Below are 12384 nucleotides of genomic sequence, written 5' to 3'. Positions count from 1 at the left end.
CCTTGCTTTCTATTTCAGATTGAATTTTGAAATTAGTCCTATAATCAGCTGCTTGGAGAATGCCTTCAGAAGGGCAGAAGTGAAGGGTGGGGAACTCAGGAAGAGTAAAGTTGCCATTCATCTTTTCACTTGCTTTTATCTACATGCCTTTTATTTGTGCTTTGACTACCATAGCATAGTTTGCCTTAAGCTGTGCTTATATGTCAATGGCCAAGATTATTTCAGAATTAAACTTAATTTAGAGTTTTGACTAAAAAATACAATCCTGTAGTATGTTGTCAGTGTCAATATAATCATAGAGTGATTTGGATTGAAAGGGACCTTAAAGATCATCCAGTTCCAACCTGCCTGCCATGTGCAGGGACACCTTTCACTAGACCAGGTTGCTCAGAGCCCCAGCCAACCTGGCCTTGAACACTTCCAGGGATGGGTTGTCAGCAGCTTCTCTGGGCAACCTAACCTGTTCCAGTGCCTCACCACCCTCAAAGATAAAAATTTCTTCCTATAATATCTAACCCTACTCTCAGGTGGAAGCCATTTCTCCTTGTCCTGGCACTGTATGCCTTTGTAATTCCTCTCCAGCCTTGTAGTAAGCCTCCTTTAGGTCCTGGAAGGTGTTCTAAGGTCTCACTGGAGCCTTCTCTTCTCCAGGCTTAACAATCCCAACTCTCTCAGCCTGTCTTTACAGGAGAGGTGCTACAACCCTCTGATCATCTTCATGGCCCTTCTCAAAGGTGAGACAGTTGGGATTGCCTGGGTATATATTGTTAGAAGATAAAAAAAAAGATGGATGTTCCTGGAAACCCTAAGACGGTGTGCATAGCCTGAAGAGTGAAGGAATTCAGTCTGTGCTTGATGTTCTTTTGATACTGTTTCACAAATCATTGCTGTGATTATTTGTCGCTTCCATAGTTTCAAAAGCCATTTATATTGTGAAACAAAACCTGTCACCGTAGAACACCTACTTATCATTAAACAGCAGTGGCTAAACTTGCTATGTGAACTTTTTCCTAAAGATTTTTTATTACTGGTTTTGGGCAGAATTCAGTCTCTTATCTATTGTGGCTCTAGGAAAAATCTGATATCCCTGTTAACGTGGGGCTCCCTTGCACCAGATAATGACAATTTCAGCATTTAACTAACCTCTCTTGCCTGTTCGTTAGACAAATCGCCCCAACTTTGTCACATGTGTAAGCCTTCTACAGAGTTCATGGCTTAATTTTTGGGAGGCCTATAATAGAAATATTTATAAACCTAGTATATAGAATTCTGAAATCCTTGCTTTTTTATCCAGTAGCTTGAGAAACACATGGGCTAAAGAGGAATTCCAAAGCAGCTTGTGTTCTGCCAGTTTCTTCAGTATGGAGTGCTTTGTAAAGAGTCTTAAAACTGTTACTGTACAAGTTGCATTTTACTGCCTGAAACTGCAGTTTCTGTAACTCGTTTCAAGTGTGGGTATCAAGTGTGTGAAGTTGCTGATTTGAAGCGATACAGGTTAAACAGTTGTTTTTAATTATTGGTTATTGTAAGTGGTAGACAAAGATTTTTGTTGAGAGGTTGGTTCTTCTCAATTTGTGACCCTTAAAATACAGATTTGTAACTAGATACAGCTTTTTACATTATATTTGGTTCTTCCTTCTGACTTAATAAAAATATGATGTATTCACTTTTAAACATCTTTGCAGCTTGTTAGGCAGTTCTTTAGATTGCTGATTTTTTAATATTATGATGGTAAATATGCTGACTGGCATTTGTTTCCTTTTTTTTTCTCCTCACTTTGTGTCAAACTGCATTTTGCTAGTAATGAAATGCAACACTTTAAAGTTACAAGTTATGTAAAGTTATGCTGAATGTGCTGCATACATAGGCAAAAAGTTAACAAATGTTATTAATTTAAAATTAACTGATTAAATAAATGAGATATCTTCTGTAGTTAGTGAGTTGTGCGGAGGTTTCTTGTCATCGTCTCCTTTCTTATACCAAACCAAATAGGTTTCAGTCTGTCATTTTGTGATTGCTCTGTGTTAATGCTGCTGTTCTGGAGAAAAAAAACCACAAACCACAAAAAAACCAGTCGTGCTTGCTCCAATGCTTCTCAGTCTCCCTGAAGAAAATACTCAGGTTAAACGTAACTGGGGAGTGCTAGGTTTTGTAAAATTGAAATCATGATCAGTTATTACATCATCCTCTTATAGCCTGGTTTCTACTTCTTTGCTAGGAAAGAATAAAACTCCTAATTTGTTACTTAGTATTGTATTAATTGCAAATGAATCAAAGAGTAATTGCTGTTAAATGGAATAAAACAAATACAGTACATGCAAAAAAACTATTAGCATTGCAAGTGATTTTTATCAGTTCAGCACAAATGGATTCTGCATGCTTTGTGGTAATTCTTCTAGATTCATTGTGCAGTTCTCATTAAAACTGTTTGACAGTTTCTTAGCAATAGATTATAGTACATTTAGGACTCAATATATGTTGCCATAACTTGAAATTTAACTAGAACTACATTTTCCTTTAACTGCAAATTATCTTTCTTGCTTGCCTGAATTAGGCTCTTGCAGTATAAAAGATTGCACTCCTTTCCTAGTCTAAGACCTTTCTCCAACATTCCCAGCATTTTCCTCGCCATTGGTGTCCTTCTCTTTCTGTTTAATACGTCTTCTCAAAATGCCACCTTTTATTCAACTGTTGAATTTAGCTGCTTATGTTAAGACGTGTATACTCTGCTGAGAGAGACTTCTAAACTTGGACTAGTAGCCAAGCCTGATGCCCCCAGACTTGTTTCTGAGATGCCTCTCCTGAAATGAAAAGTTGCTGCACAGACCTGCTGCACCTTAGAAGCTGAAGTGCAAATACCATGGAAATGGGGCTGTGTCATTCCTGGAACAAAATGTCACAGGATCAAATAGAACCATGGTTTTCCCTCTAGGTTTATAAAGCCATGTCTCCACCAGCTCAAGGAGTTGTACTTTGTTTTGCAGAGTGAATATCCAGACTAGCTCCTGGGGGGCTTATCTGACTTTGATGCATACTTTCACAGGCAGTTTCCACCTGACAGTGTTTTACTGTTCTCCTAGCCCTTAGTTGTGACAACACTTGAAGGCATGCAGCAGCGGAGGTAAAAGTGTTTGGTAGTACCTTCTCAGCAGGACCAGGAAAGAGTAGCAGAGGCTTTGTGCTTCATTCCTGCTCCCTCTTGTTGGCACAATCCCTGCCATCAGTTTGGGTAACACCACATCCTTTTAAAGTTTAAATGGAGAACTTCCATGTCTCAAAATCCCTTTCAGAGACTCCTAGGAAAGCATTCTGGGTTCTGATTTAAAATAAATGATAGATGGTTTAAGCTAGAAGAACTAATAAGTTATGCCAAGCAAAATTGAAACACTTGTCCCAGAGAAAGAGCCTGCAATTGTTCCAGCCTGATGCAAGTAGAAATGGTGCTCTTCTTCCTTGTAAAGTGCTGTAGCATTTTTTAACTTGGTGAGAGAATTGGATATGATTCCCAGGGCTCCAGATGGCACTTGCCAGATGAAAGCTCATATTGTCTAAAGATGCTGGTGTTGATGGCATGGTGTTTGAGAAGGCAATAACCTTTTGTGATGGATTTTCTTACTAGATAAAGTAAGTGGTCAAGTATTTGCATACATTGCAGTGTCTGCGAAATTATTTTAATCTGGTGAAAAGGTCACCCTTCTGGGGGTGGGATGGCAGAGTTTGGTTCCTTCTTTTTCCTTGATTAAATGTACAAATCCTTCCAATTTGCTTAGACCAGAGGAGGTATCATTGGCTTCTATATACGATTTCTCCTTCCCAGAAATGTTATCCAGGTGCGTTGCTCTGCTCAGAGTTCCAATGTGAAATGTACATGTAGTTTTGCTCCAACATCTTTCTTGAAAAGCACAGGGCCTTGTTGCCTGAGTTTCTATAAGCAGGGCCAACAATGAGGAGGTTCTGTCTTTATAAAGAAAAGGCATGTTAAAGAAACTTAGAATCAAAAGAATCATTTTGTTTGGGAAAGACCTTTAAGGTCATTGAGTGCAAACATTAACCCAGCACTGCCGAGTCCATTGCTAAACTGTGTCCCTAAGTGTCACATACACACATCTTTTAAATACCTCTAGGGATAGTGAATCTACTACTTCCCATGGGCAGCCTGTTCCAATGGTTGAGAAGTCTTTCAGCAAGAAAAGAATTCCTAATATCCAATCTAAACCTCCTCTGGTGCAACTTGAGGCCATTTCCTCTCATCCTGTCGCTTGTTTGGGAAAAGAGACTGACCTCAACGTAGCTACAACGTCCTTTCAGGCAGCTGTAGAGAATGACAAGATCCCCTCCGAGCCTCCTCCAGGCTAAGTGACCCCAGCTCGCTCAGACACTCCGCATAGAACTTGTGCTCCAGACCCTTTCCCAGCTCTGGTGCCCTTCCCTGGACACGCTCCAGCACCTCAAGGTCTTTCTTGAACTGAAGGGCCCAAAACTGGACACAGGATTTGAGGCCTGGCCTCACCAGTGCCCAGTACAGAGGGACAATCACTGCCCTGGTCCTGCTGGCCACACTATCCTTGACCCAAGCCAGGCTTCCATTGGCCTTGGCCACCTGGGATCACTCCTGGCTCATGTTCAGCTGCTGTTGACCAGCACCCCCAGGTCCTTTTCCACTTGGCCACTTTTCAGCCACTGCCCCCAGACTGTAGCACTGCCTGGGATTGTTGTGACCCAAATGCAGGACTCAGCATTTTGCCTTGTTGAACCTCAGATCATTTACCTCAGCCCCTTGATCCAGCCTGTCCAGATCCCCCTGCAGAGCCTTCCTACCCTCCTGCAGATCAACACTCCTGCTCGCTCACCTTAGTGTTGTCCATGAACAGACTGAGGGTGCACTCGATATCCTCATCTGGATCATCAATAAAGATGTGGAACAGGGCTGGCCCCAATGCTGAACCTCTTGTGACTGGATGTAGCACCATTCATCACCACTCTCTGGGACCAGCCATACAACCAGATTTTTACCTAGTGAACACTGTACCTGTCTATGAGCAGCCAGTTTCTCCAAGAGAATGCTGTGAGAAAGGGTGTCAAAATCTTTGCTGAAGTGCAGGTGACAAAATCCACAGCCTTTCCTTCTTCACTAGGAGGGTCACCAGGTCATAAAAGGAGATCAGGTTGGTCAACCCATGCTGGCTGGGCCTAATCCCCTGGTTATCCTGCACTTGCTGGCACTCAAGATGAGTTGCTCACTAACCTTCCCCAGCACCAACACTAGACTGACAGTCCTGCAGTTCCCCAAATCCTTCCAGCCCCTCATGCAGATGGGTGTCACATTTGCTGACTTCCAGTCAACTTGGACCTCCCTGGTCAGCAAGGGCTGCTGATAATGATGGATAGTGGCTTGGTGAGCATTTTCATCAGCTCCCTCTGTACCCTCAGTTGGATCTCATCTGGCCCCACAGACTTGTGTTTGTCTAAGTGGTGTAGCAGGTTGATGACCATTTCCTCTTGGATTACGGGAGCTTCATTCTGCTATTTGTCCCTGTCTTCCAACTCAAGAGGCTAGATACTCTAAGAATAGCTGGACTTACCATTAAAGACTGCAGCAAAGAAGGCATGAAGTAACTCAGCCTGGGCTCCAGCCAAAGCTGTTCAGCCAGGCTGGTTTTCTCCACTGATTCATCTTTTGCATATGGGGACAGCCTGCTCCTCTGCCTTTAAGATTTCCCTGTTGAAGAATGACCAGTCTTCCTGGACTCTTTTGCCCCTCAGGGCTGCCTCCCAAGGGAAAATGTTAATCAGTCTCCTCAACAGGCCAAAATCTGCCCTCCAGAAGTCCAAGGAGCAGTTCTGTTGACCTTCCTTCTTACTTCTCTGGGAATTAAAAACTCTTATCAGTGATTGCTGTATCACAAGACAGGATGTGGAGACTGAATGCAATGTAGTATCACATGATTTTAAGTGGAGCACCATCACCCACCCAGAGCAAAGATGAATTATGTCTCTTTGGATGGAAGATGAGCAAACTACATTATTCTCAGCTTGAAGGTATTTTGAATTCTAGAACAGACAATACTTGTTCACACATTTAAAGGCACATGTCTGCTCTGGGAAATCATAATGAAAAGATGGTGACTTTTTTTTTTTCTTCTCAATAAGTTCTAGATTAAATTATTTCAATCTGAAGTAGTCTTTTCCCTTTTTTAAGGAAGTCACTATTTCTTACATGTTCTTCTAGAGCCCACCTTTCCCCTTTTGTGTCCATCTCTGCCCCTGTCTCCTAGATGGGCCTGGGATGTGCAATGCAGAGAGATGCTGTCCTGGATGGACCCCTCACTTCTACATCAGAGTTTGTCGTGTATAATGCTGGGCATAACTATTCTATTTTATTCATAGAATCATAGAATGGCCCGGGTTGGAAACCTTAAACATCATGTAGTTTCAATTCCTCCACTGTAGACAGGGACACCTTCCACTAGACCAAGTTGCTTAGAGCTCCATCCAACCTGGCCTTAAATGCTTCCGGGGATGGAGCATCCACAACTTCCTGGAGCATTCTATTCCAGTGCCTCACTATGTTCACAGTAAAGAATTTTTTTCTATTCTATTCTATTCTATTCTATTCCCTGAACTCACAATTAGCTGAATAAAAATGACACCATTAGTTGCATGAAATGCCAGGGGTTTGTCAGCTACAAAAACCACTTTCAAGAAGACAAATAAAAAAACCCTGGAAACAGGGTTTTATTTTTCTGAATTTGTTTCAGAGTTGATGCTGACAAGCATTAACACAATGTGCATGTGGGCAGGCTTGTAGCATTTCAGAAATATCTTGGATTTGTTGCAGGGAGTGTTTATAAATTTGCTGGTGTTAATTAACATGTGTCTAGTCTGGGGGTTTACTTGTTGCATTTCTGCTTGAATGCAACACTGCACTGATTGCTGCTTAATTCTATATTGTTGACAGATCAATAAAGCATTTTGATCCCAATTTGGTTTAAAGCTGTGTGGACTGAGCAGGTTCCCTGCAAATCTCAGGAAAAGCAAGAGTTTAAAAAACCTCACCTAATGATCATGTAAGGGTACTGGATAGAAGGCAGATATTTAGAGATTGATAACAAATCACTCTGGCAAGGTTGTTCACATCCTTGAAATGCAGAATGACTGTTGATCTCTCTGCCAATAAGGCTTATTTCTTGAGTGGTCTCTCAGGGGAAAAGGGAGAGTCACTGTGCTTGCTATTGGAGATGTTGCTGTAGGCTGCAGAAGATGGCCCCAGCTGGGCTCCTATCTGAAATGAGAAAAATTTTGTGCTTGTTTGAACAAACTGTTCTTTTAGGCACAACACTGTTATTCACATTCAAAAGAGCAGTAGAGAATGCTAGTGTCTTTGCCCATTCCTGGAAGAAGGTGAGCAAAATCACCTCTTGAAACCACCAGGAAAAAACCACACACACACAACTACACACATCTGTATCTGTATTTGTATTTGTATCTGTATCTGTATCCGTATCCGTATCTGTATCTGTATCTGTATGTCTACGTCTATATCTATATCTATAATCTGTGTGTATATATATGTATGTGTATCTATACCCATCTGCTGGGTTAGTGCAGATAAACCCTGACATTACAGCAGTACTGGTAAGCCCAGGTGAGGGTGTGTGCTGAGGACGCCAGTTCAACACAGCAGCACTGCAGCCAAGGCAGAGGGAGACAAGCTGGAGGGAACTGCAGCAGCAGTGCCATTGCAGGGGAGGTACCTAAGCAAAGGCAGGAAACAGGAGAAGCCATGAAAGGATAGGTTGCTGATTCATGCTATATCCTGAATTGGTACTCAAGGAAAAGGCATGACCTTCTCCATAATTTTTCCAGATACTGAATCAGTTTTGCACACAGAGTTGCACACCAGTTCTACATCGCCACAGAAAAGGAGCTGTTACAGAAAATTGGGTGAGGTCTAATGATACTACCAGACCCTACTGTAATTCAGGACTTTGTGTTCAGTGGATTGGTTACCACAATTTGGAATTACTGACCTGAAACAAAAAAAACCTGCAGAAAAGCATTGTCTTAATGTTTCGGAAAAGCTTGTATTGCTGAAATCATAGATACACAAGGGAATCTTCTTTGCATAACAAAGAATAGTAGTTTTATTAATTAATTTTTAATCATATGAACAGAGTTGTAGTTTGGGTTTTCAGTTAATTTTCATTTATTTGATTAATTGAAAAAAAACACAAACGGACATACAACTGTGAAACTAGAAAGGAGAAATTTTTCACCAGGGCAAGGAAAGCAATCAGCTTATATGCTGAATCTTTAAACTTGATACTCCAACAGTTGTACTAAGCCATATATCCTGTGAAGGCAGTAAAATCAGAGATTCAAGGGAGAAACAGCATCTCACCTTGTTGTCAGAGACATTCTGCAGTTGTTGCAGGAACATCACTCTCTGTTACTGAGCAGCATTTCTGATTATTCTCTATGATTCCATTTATTGCAGCTGATTAATCTGCAGTTTTAGATGTTATTGCTAAAAATTTCTTGATTTTGACAAGTCACAGCATGATCAATTCTCTAGCAAATGCATTTCTCTGAATTCAGGATTTTATATTTGGCAACTCCCTTGTTTCTCTCACTGCAACGTGAAATCTGACAAAGAAATAGGTCAGTGCAACTCTCTGGATGAGGAAATTTATGGCAAGAGATACTACAAACATACATCTGAGATGTATGTAAAGGTGAATAAAGAGTTCTTCCTTCGTTAAGAAATTAGGAATTACAAATGTTGATTTTCACTATAATTCTCAGTGATGTCTGCCCTAATAGACCAAGTTGCAAATTTTCAAGTATTCTGTAAATGATGTTAGAAAGTCAGACCTTCTTTCCCTTTAATGACAACTTTAAACTAGATAACTACAGTTAAACACAAATAAAACAGGAAAATACTGAGGAATACATATAAGCAGTTCTCAGCTAGAGAGAACAATAACACTTACTACCACAATATTGATTTGTATTGTCTTTTGCTGTCCCATCGGCAGTAACAATTTATCCTGAGTGTGCACATGCTATGGTCAGCAAGCTAAAAATAACTCTCATTTTTGTGGACCATCTGTTTCAAAAGAAGCCAAGAGAATGTCACCAATCAAGTTAAATACAGTTATGAAGGCTTCTATGATGCCATGAGAATTTTTTGCCTTTTCTTTTATACCCCTGCTGTACCTTTTTTACAACTTCTGTGTTCTTGGTGTTTTTCCCTACATTCTTGGACATGTTTGTCAAGCTGAGAGACTGAACTTTTTGGAAGCTTCGTAGCTGAAAATCAGTGTGCCCCGGACCCCAAGGTCCTCTCCAGAACACATTCTGTGGGCTGGGATGAAGCCATCCAGGAGAAGGCTCCTTGGGGAGGGAGGCTCACTCGAGCCTCTCATTAAGGAATCTTTGGTGGATGTGCTAGTTGGTGAAACCTGTAGTGTTGTGCCCGATCTTTTGAGGGGGGCATTTTGCGGGGTGCATCTCGATGCATATGACCTGGACGTGTGCACCTAAGGATCCTTAAAATAAATACCAAGGTAAAATCCCTTTTCCCCTTCTAACCGTGTATGACTCTTGATTTTAAGACCAGGAAAAGGCATCAACTATACAGGAGCCAATATATTCACACAACTTGGACAACAGAAGGCTGCTAAATGTATTTTATTCTTCCACTGTCTGCAATTCAAAGGCTGCTTGAACTTCTTTTCCCCCACCTGTTAAATTGCCAATCAAAAGGCAGGGAATGAATTGTGACTTTGGTTTTCCCAGAACCACCAAGTGCTGTTTGTACTAAATGTACTGGGAAGGTGGAGAACCAAAAACCTATTTACTCCTTCAATCACCAAGCACCACAAGAAGCCTGGACAGGACACAACATTTTTGTTGAACAAAAGCCAGGTGAAACAGCGTGCAAGCAGCACGCTTCCAGTCACCTGAGAAATGCCTGTATCCTGACAGTGTTAACAATCATTTTATTAATGATCCAGGTGGAGGTGCTTAAAAACTTTCCTGTCACCTGAGAAATGCCTGTATCCTGACAGTGTTAACAATTATTTTATTAATGATCCAGGTGGAGGTGCTTAAAATTTCTGCTATTTATCTAAGAACTACTTATGGTAGTTCTTAGATAAATAGCAGAATCCGTGTACTTCCCATTAAAATTCTGTTGTTTCTCTAAGCAGTCATAGATGTACAAGTGGCATATCTGTCAGTATTCTGCACATCACTGCTTAGAAAATGTATGCTATACCCTCAATTTAGAAAAGAACCTAGTCAAATCTATCTTTTTTTTTTTTTAATGAGTTGTTGACTTACAGCTGATTTTACTCATTCAGGGGCAGCTGAGGACATAATTTCTAGGTTTAAGCATTTGAACATGTGGTTAGATATACGACGTAATTGAAGTATCTCCAGTGTTGCTGCTTTTGTTTCAAATTCTCTGGCTATGTCACCAAATTGCCACGGGTAGCAGTAGTGGTGATTCAGTAGGTGGCACTCCAGCCTGGGAGTCATGTTGCTGCCTGCACCCAGCCCTGCCAGTCCCCAGCAGGTGGAGTGGCCGTGCCCGCGCTGCCTGGGCGGGCACCTACGAGGAGATGATGGGGAGCCACAGGGGACCTCTGAAAACACCTGGTTGTGCATGCTGTGAACGACGTCGTGGTCGTGCAGGGAGTCAGTCATCCTTGTGCCGTCCTGCTGTTGACTCTTCCACGAGCTTCATGGCTAAAGGGACCCGAAGCTCTTGTGTTTTAACAGCAGATTGCAGCAGCCGGTTCCTCCCCTTTCAGAAATGTGCTGGGTGGTGATGTTTGGGTTTCCCCACATAACTGCAAAGAATTCATAGCCCGTGTGCTATTCTGCAATGAAATACTTTATGTCTGCCCCATGCAACGTGTCTTACAACCTATCAGAATACTAAGGATTGGGGTCAAACTGACAATGTACCCTTTTTTCCATGTTCAGTGCTCCAGAGTAAATTTGCTGCCAATGTTCTGGGTGCCATATTCAAAATACCGTGCACCATCTTTCTGACAGACACTAACACTGAACTGTTCTTCAGCCATATTGGCCCTTGTCTTGGTGGGTGACTTCAAAGAGTTGGAAGATGGGGCTTTGAGCAACATGGTCTAATGGAAAGTGTCCCTGCCCATGGCAGAGGGGGTGAATTAGGTAATCCTTAAAGCTCCTTTCAGCCCAAACCATTCTGTGATTCTATGATTCTATGCCACTGTGACATAACATGCAGAGAAGGGGGACCATGAAAGCAGCTGTTTCTGTATGGCCATCTCCTTGTGAAGGTCCACTCAGGATGTGCTAGTCCCAAGAATGGAATGGCAAACAGTGGCTGAAGAATTTCAGAGGTGAATGGTGACTTCCCTCAAGATGGTTCCAGACATTGACATCTCCTCCAGGAATCTAATTATGCCCATTGCTTTCTAGTGACTGATCTATTTGCCGCCAGTAGATCAGGGGTCAGAGCTGCTGTCATGAAGATTAGTGCTTCCATTAAGAGGATGTTGTGTTCTTTTAGAGGGAAGTAAGTGAACCAGGGGAATAAAGGTAGTATTGTAAGTCTTCGATATTAACTGCTTATATATGGTTCAAGGCTTGAATAATGAGATTTTGATTTTCTTTATCTCATGGCAGATATGCAAGATCCAGGCTGAAGTTTGTAAATGCATTTTTAGGATGAATGATGACCAAATATTAAATTCAGTAGAAATGTAAAATGGATTAGAACATTAAAATCCCTTGCCAAAGACATTGTAAAGGACTCTTTTAAAAACTACCAATAGTTCTGATGCAAAAGATCAGCTTCTCAAGCTGATTTTGGGGGAGTCATGGTTGCCTTCCTGCATGTGATTTCATGGCTGCTTGTCACACTGGTAGTGGTGTGACATTCTAAATACACAACTTACTATGTGCTTCACTGGCTTACAAATGGCCTTATTGAACATTAGGGCAGGAGGCAGAAGTTGTTTAACTTCATCCAGGACAGGTGTGGAGTAGCAGGAGAGAACAGATATGGAGGAATGCCGACCAGCTGTACACAGCGATGTGCAGTTCGCCTGCTGTGCCTATGTGCAAGAGCAACAGAAGAACCAGAGCAAATGGTGATAAACAGATCTGGGAAACTTCTCAACAGCTGGAAGTGTTGCCTCTGCAAAATGTGAATATTTCGAATCGGTTAAAAGACTATGCATTGATAAATCGCTATCTTTCCAAGAAAGCTGTAGTGCTAAAACAGCCCTTGAAGCAGCACCTACCGAAACATTCCTGCTGTTTTTGCAGTAAATGCTGGAGGAGACTCACAGAGCTGACCTGCTAATGCAAGGCTCAGGATGCAGCAAG

The sequence above is a fragment of the Corvus moneduloides genome, chromosome 1, assembly GCF_009650955.1.
Source record: "Corvus moneduloides isolate bCorMon1 chromosome 1, bCorMon1.pri, whole genome shotgun sequence".
NCBI lineage: Eukaryota > Metazoa > Chordata > Aves > Passeriformes > Corvidae > Corvus > Corvus moneduloides.
Note: the sequence above shows the minus strand (reverse complement) of the source record.